General features: G+C 42.9%; 1 pseudogene; it reads left to right on the forward strand.

Annotated features, from left to right (window-relative positions):
- The first annotated feature begins 1905 nt into the window (after positions 1-1905).
- The window catches only part of LOC111974450 (tyrosine-protein kinase Fes/Fps-like), a 61114-nt pseudogene continuing 55001 nt past the window's right edge, over positions 1906-8018 (forward strand).

The following is an 8018-nucleotide window of genomic DNA, read 5'->3' on the forward strand; positions in this document are numbered from 1 at the left end:
CAGGTCGCAGTTGTAAATGAGAACGTGTTCTCAACTGGCCTACCTGGTTAAATAAAAAATATGTTCTCATGTTCTGAGCAAGGAACTTAAATGTTAGCTTTTTTACACGGCACATAGTGCACTTTTACGTTCTTCTCCAACACTGTTGTTGCATTATTTAAACCAAATTGAACATGTTTCATTATTTATTTGAGACTGAATTGATTTTATTTATGTATTATATTAAGTTAAAATAAGTGTTCATTCAGTATTGTTGTAATTGTCATTATTACATATATATATATATATATACATAAATTGGCCGATTAATCGGTATCGGCTTTTTTGGTCCTCCAATAATCGGTATCGGCGTTGAAAAATCATAATCTGTCAACCTCTAGTCATGATATTTACAGGCCCTTGGTCAGTGGGAGGTCAGGGGTGAGGACTCTCTCCATTTCTAGCACTCACTACCTCTGTCTCTCTCCCCCCCCCCTCCAGAGCCTTCTGACCAAGTAACTACCTGTGACCTCTCCAGAGCACAGAGAAGTAACCTACACTCATAATAGTATAACTGATGCACTATGTAAACCTACTTCACTATTGCAGTCTGCCTGTGTGACATAGCATATTATCCCAAGGCCACTGGTTGGATTGGATTTACTGTACCCACGCCAAAGCTCATGCTCTCTCCTCACTGTAAAAGTCTCCCAGACATTTATCAAAGCTAACATGTATCCATCCCCCTATCCCCAGGTGAGTCTGCTGGGCTATGGAACTCTAGAGCAGCACATCAAAAAACCTGCCACCCTGTTGTCAACTATCTGCATAAAGTTCCCTGTGCAAGGATGCAACTATCAAYGRTTTCAAAAGGCCACATCTTGGGAATGACCAAATGCAATAAAGTTTTGTATAAACAAATGTTTATTTTGTTAGATTASAAAACAACTTTTTCATAGCATGTTTGTCAAGTTGGTCTTCACACTCACTTCTACTAACTTCTGTGGTAAACTTAACACAGACATCAGTTCTAAAGTAAATGCAAGTCTCATTTCCAGGCTGAATACATTTGTATTAATGTATATCAGATACATTGCAGGTGTGTCAACTAAATAATATACAGTATATCCCAGAAAAGATTGAAGAATGGGACAAGTAGACAAAGTGAATAGAAGTCAGTGATTGCATCCATAGCAGTTTGTATGAATGTACATAGAATACATGTTAACAGAATGGAGAGAGAGAGAGACTGTTGCTTGTCTCCCATGTAAGGCCCTTGCTTCCAGTACCATTGAAGGCCACAGTTTCCACKGGGATCTAGGATAACCTCCCCCTTGTCAACTTATCCTAAAATCAGTACTCTTTGTGAATATGGGCTCTGGCCTGTCAGCAATGTCATTTCACCTGAAATGCAACAAAGAAGTCACCTTTTCCTAGAGAGATTTACACTGTTATCAAAACGTCACGCCAGGGTAAGCCTACACGAGCCACAGCCCTTGTTTTTTTGTGTTTCTAAAATTCCCYATGGGGAAAATGTATGTAGGAAAACGATTGGAACAATTTCCCTGTTTGCCCGCTAGGTTTTATGGGTATTATGACTCATACTGTGGTGGTGCATTCCTATGCATGTACATTTCATACTTATACATTTCATTGTGCTGTAGGTTGGTGTTATGTATGTGTGGCAGGTGTTCTACAGCATTTTCAGAAAGTATAATTTTGGATCATGAATGTCACTAGGGCAAGTAGTCTAGGCCACCGCTGCTCAAGCTAATGTTGTGTTCCAATTTAGTCACCTGCTTACCGCAATTATTGTCCCCGTTAATCCACCCAGTTAATGAGCTGTTATGTTCTTGAACCGTGCTGTACCCATAGACATTAAAACCAGGGCTGTACCAAGCCTTCCGTCCCGAAGAGGACGCAGTCACTCACCTCCCCAGTCAGTCCCGCTTTGATAGGACAGCGCTGGCTTCCTGCTTTTATGTTTCTGATGCGAGTATGGTCGCCGTGCCAGACCAGTGATATCAATACTACCTCACTGTAACAGTTTTTCGGCACAATTAATGCCTCCTCGATACGAATAGTCATAGCCTACATATGCTATAAATACTTGAAACGTCGGAGTGGACTGCTTGCAATAACCTGAGGTGAGAAWATTTTTTTCAGACGACCTAAACTCATAGTAAGCTACACTACAGTATACTATTACTTAACTCTTAACGATAGCCGACATGGGCTATTGATAATGATACCATTTGTATCGGATTCAACAGCTAGCTACACATGTACATCTCCCTATGAAGTTAGATAAAGGATTTTGTGTGATCGAATTTCGATCAAGGTAAACTCAGCAGGGCGGGTTTACATGTTCAGTTGAAGGTTTCGTCAACACATTACTCATCCCTGCTTTATGTACACAGAACAAATATATAAATGCAYCAATTTCAAAGATTTTACTGAGTTACATTTTATATAAGGAAATCAGTCAACTGAAAAAAATWWATTGGGCACTAATCTATGGATTTCACATGACTGGGAATACAGATATGCATCTCTTGGTCACAGATACCTTAAAAAAAGGGGCGAGGATCAGAAAACCAGTCAGTATCTGGTGTGACCATAATTTGCCTCACGCATTGGGATACATCTCATTCACATAGAGTTGATCAGGCTGTTGATTGTGGCCYGTGGAATGTTGTCCCACTCCTCTTCAATGGCTGTGCGAAGTTGCTGGATATTAGCTGGAACTGGAACATGCTCAATTSGGTGACATGTCTGGTGAGTATGCAGGCCATGGAAGAACTGGGACATTTTCAGCTTCCAGTAATTGTGTACAGATCCTTGTGACATGGTGACGTACATTATCATGCTGAAACATGAGGTGATGGCAGGGGATGAATTCCATGACAATGGGCCTCAGGATCTCGTCACGGTACCTCTGTGCATTCAAATTTGCCATTGATAAAATGCATTTGTGTTTGTTGTTCATAGCTTATGCCTGCCCATACCATAACCCCACCGCAACCATGGGGCACTCTGTAAACAACGTTGACATCAGCAAACTGCTCKCCCACACGACGCCATACATGTGGTCTGCGGTTGTGAGGCCAGTTGGACTTACTGTAAAATTCTCTAAAATTACGTTGGAGGCGGCTTATGGTAGATAAATGAACATTCAGTTCTCTGGCTACAGCTCTGCTGGACATTCCTGCAGTCAGTATGCCAGTTGCACACTCTCTCAACTTAAGAGATCTGTGGCATTGGGTTGTGTGAGAAAACGGCACATTTAAGAGTGGCCTTTTTTGTCCCTAGCACAAAGTGCATGTGTGTAAACATCATGCGCTTTAATCAGCTTCCTTGATATGCCACACCTGTCAGGTGGATGGATTATCTTGGCAAAGGAGAGTGGTTATGGATGATGCCAGAGTTCCACAGTAGGCTGCATTATATTAAGCCTCAAATCCAACTTACTTTACCATTCTACTCTGTAATAGTATAATTACTCACTTAGTAAAATTATACTAAAACCAATAAACAGTTTAGAGTCGTGTCACACTTCTCATCGGTTCTGTATTTCAAGAGGAAGTGCCTCCTAACTGTTTTCTCCCTTGAAAATAAGTCACCCAGAAGTGAAACCCTCCACATGCCACAACTTGTTTAAATAATCAGTTGTGTAGTCTTGGTATTATTTATACATCTTGCCTCACAAGTTTAACTAATTCACCTGACTCTACAGTCCAGTAAAGAAAGTACACCCAAAGTTCAGAGTCTAGACTGAGGATAAATCCCATGCATTCTCATTCAGTTTTTATTTTCATCTTCCTGCACCTTATTAGCCAGGTCACGTGTGTGTGTGTGTGTGTGTGTGTGTGTGTGTGTGTGTGTGTGTGTGTGTGTGTGTGTGTGTGTGTGTGTGTGTGTGTGTGTGTGTGTGTGTGTGTGTGTGTGTGTGTGTGTGTGTGTGTGTGTGTGTGTGTGTGTGTGTGTGTGTGTGGTTTATTCTCAAATCCACTCCAGTGTCTACAGTTTGACTGGGTTCCCACTGCTCTGGGAACATATCTGATGGGGTTTGGGGAGGACCTGTGGTGTCCCCAGGCCAACGCGGCCCTGATGCGGCTACAGGACTCGGAGCTGCGTCTGATGGAGGTGATGAAGAAGTGGATGAGCCAGCGGTCCAAGAGCGACCGGGAGTTCTCTGTTCAGCTGCACCAGATGGCTGCCATGGTTGAGAAACTGGAGGGGCCCCAGCCTGGGGGAGGACCGGACTACATCAGCCAGCTCAGTCAGGTACTCTGGGTCCATTTGATTGACATTTTTTCTTGTTGACCGCACCTCTTTTGATTTGAAWGAAACTTTCTATACATATTTGCCCATCAAAGTAGTGGTCAGAAAGTAACTTTTTGGACCTGAATGCCAAAACATTTAGAAGATAGAAGTGCTCAATGTTGACCCATTTTGCATACCCCACAATGAGACATCCATGTCTTCGTCACTGGAAAGAATAAACGGTTGGGTTTGATATAATTTAAAAGKTTACAAACAGGGTTGTCGTTATTTTATTATTTCTTGAAAGAAAGAAAAATGTAATATCATTTTTTTTTTACCTTTAATATCAATTATTTATCACGTGAACTCAGATTTATTTTACAGTTTTCACATATGTTGTAGCTTAGTCCCTATTTTACATCATCTGATGTGTTTGTGTTGTGCCTGCCATCAGTTGATACACAGCATGCTCTTGAGTACAGGGTGGGGGACAGTTTTTGAAATTATACTGTCAATCTTCCATAGGAAACCTATTGAATTTTTTATTTATTTTATTTATTTAACTAGGCAAGTCAGTTAAGAACAAATTCTTATTTACAATGATGGCCAAACCCGGACGACGCTGGGCCAATTGTACGCCGCCCTGTGGGACTCCCAATCACAGCCGAATGTGATGCAGCCTGGATTCGAACCAGGGACTGCAGTGACGCCTCTAGCCATTCCTATTTAAGTTGACATTCGATGGTGGGTGGGTCAGTTGCCATCTTTGTGGTAGTAATTGGATGTAAAAATGTATATTACATTTCAATGATGTACCAGCTAAATTGCAGTGGTCTGGGATATATCCATATATTTTCATGATCGATATGACACCCACCCTGTATTCAAAAGTATACTGCGTCTCAACCGATGGAGGGAACAATATAAACATCTCAGATTWTGTAAAATAGGGTCTAAGCTACAACATAAGGCGGGAAAAAAAACGTAGTTTACTCATTTGTAGGTAATTGACGTTAAAGGATAAAAAATGACATTCRTTTTTGTTTGACAACCCTGTTTAAGTTTTTAAATTATGTCAAAKTCAACCATTTATATTTTCCAGTGATTAAGACATGTACAGTATGTCTCATGGTTGGGTGGGGTAGGCAAAATGGGTCAACTTTGAGCACCGCTAACTCCTAAATGTTTTTGCATTCCGGTCCATTAAGTCCCTTTCTGACCACTTACTTTAACCATGGGCAAATATGAATGGGAAGTTTCATTCAAATCAAAAGGGGTGCGGTCAAAAAGTGATTGAAATCAAATGGAATGACCCCTACACTATATCAGTGGGTTTTAGCAAGCACACTGGTTTAGACATTAGACCACATCCACCCCCAGCTGCAATGTGGACTTGACCTTTCAAACATTATTGATGATTGAGCATTACGTTTGATCAGTAGATGGCAATACGCAGAGTATTCTCTTGATTCATTCTGTCTCTCCCTGTCTCTTTTTCTCTCTCTGCACTCCTTCCTCTTTCAGTCGTGGGGTGTGTTGGTGGCTCAGACGGAGAGTTTGAGTCGTGTGATGCGGCGGCAGTCTGAGGACCTGCAGGTTGGGCCTCTCAGCAAACTGACCCTGCTGATCAGAGACAAGCAGCAGCTCAGGAAGACCTACGCAGAGCAGTGGAGCCAGCTCAGCCAGGAGCTCAGCAGGGTCAGACACACACACNCCCTGCTGATCAGAGACAAGCAGCAGCTCAGGAAGACCTACGCAGAGCAGTGGAGCCAGCTCAGCCAGGAGCTCAGCAGGGTCAGACACACACACGCACACACACACAGACGACTGCACGCACACACACACGACTGCACACGCACACACAAACAGATGAACATATCACTCTGTAAAACTCAATTTGCCCTGATAAATATTACCAGGCACTTTGTAGTCTTCCACTAAACACCTTGTCAGTTTGCTTTCAAAATGGGAAGTAGTTTCCACTTTCACATGCTGGCTTTCAGCTATATGCTTGTGTTGAGAAATATGCAGTAGCCTACAGTGTTGAAAYAAATCACACATTTGTGGTGCTATTTCTGAGTCTTGTTTGTAGCTCATACTGTATCTGGTTTGTTTGTTATGAGTTCTGATAGTTTCTTTGGTTACCACTCTATTTTAGAGACAGTATACATCTCTTTGTAGAGCCTTTTGCCACTGATCATGTCAGTGGCAAAAAACACTTCAGCGAGTAGGCCTTTTAAAAACACTTCAGCAAGCAGGCCTTTCTAATCGACCTGGCCCGGGTATCCTGGAAGGATATTGACCTCACCCCGTCAGTAGAGGATGCCTGGTTGCTCTTCGAAAGTGCTTTCCTCTCCATCTTAAATAAGCATGTCCCATTCAAAAATGGTAGAAATAAGAACAGATATAGCCCTTGGTTCACCCCAGACTTGACTGCCCTTGACCAGCACAAAAACATACTGTGGCGTTCTGCATTAGCATTGAATAGCTCCCGCGATATGAAACTCTTCAGGGAAGTCAGGAACCAATATACTCAGTCAGTTAGGAAAGCTAAGGCTAGCTTTTTCAAACAGAAATTTGCTTCCTGTAGCACTAATTCCCAAAAGTTTTGGGACACTGTAAAGTCCATGGAGAATAAGAGCACTTCCTCCCAGCTGCCCACTGCACTGAGGCAAGGAAATACTGTCACCTCCGATAAATCTGCGATAATCGATAATTTCAAAAAGCATTTTTCTACGGCTGGCCATGCTTTCCACCTGGCTATCCCGACCAACAGCTCTGCAACCCCTGCAGCAACTTTCCCAAGCCCCCCCCCGGCTTCTCCTTCACCCAAATCCAGACAGCTGATGTTCTGAAAGAGCTGCAAAATCTGGATCTTTACCAATCAGCTGGCCTAGACAATCTGGTCCCTCTTTTCTAAAATTATCCGCCGAACTTGTTGCAACCCCTATTACTAACCTGTTCAACCTCTCTTTCGTATCGTCTGAGATCCCCAAGATGGAAAGCTGCCGCGGTCATCCCCCTCTTCAAAGGGGGAGACACTCTAGACCCAAACTGTTACAGACCTATATCCATCCTGCCCTGCCTTTCTAAAATCTCCGAAAGCCATGTTACAAAACAGATCACCGACCATTTTGAATCCCCCTGTACCTTCTCCACTATGCAATCTGGTTTCCGAGCTGGTCATGGTTGCACCTCAGCCACGCTCAAGATCCTAAACGATATCATACCACCATCAATAAAAGACAGTACTGTGCAGCCGTCTTCATCGACCTGGCCAAGGCTTTCGACTTTGTCAATCATCGCATTCTTATCGGCAGACTCAATAGCCTTGGTTTCGCAATGATTGCTTCGCCTGGTTCACCAACTACTTCTCAGATAGAGTTCAGTGTGTCAAATCGGAGGGCCTGTTGTCCGGACCTCTGGCAGTCTCTATGGGGGTGCCACAGGGTTCAATTCTCGGTCCGACTCTTTTCTCTTTATATATCAATGATGTCGCTCTTGATGCTGGTGATTCTCTGATCCACCTCTACGCAGACGACACCATTCTGTATACTTGTCCCTTCTTTGACACTGTGTTAACAAACCTCCAAATTAGCATCAATGCTGACAACACTCCTTCCGTGGCCTCCAACTGCTTTTAAATGCTAGTCAAACTAAATTCATGCTCTTCAACCGATTGTTGCCCGAAACCCGCCCACCCGACTAGCATCACTACTCTGGACGGTTCTGACTAGAATATGTGGATAACTACAAATACCTAGGTGTCTGGT

This window comes from Salvelinus sp. IW2-2015, linkage group LG15, assembly GCF_002910315.2.
Source record: "Salvelinus sp. IW2-2015 linkage group LG15, ASM291031v2, whole genome shotgun sequence".
Taxonomy (NCBI): Eukaryota; Metazoa; Chordata; class Actinopteri; order Salmoniformes; family Salmonidae; genus Salvelinus; species Salvelinus sp. IW2-2015.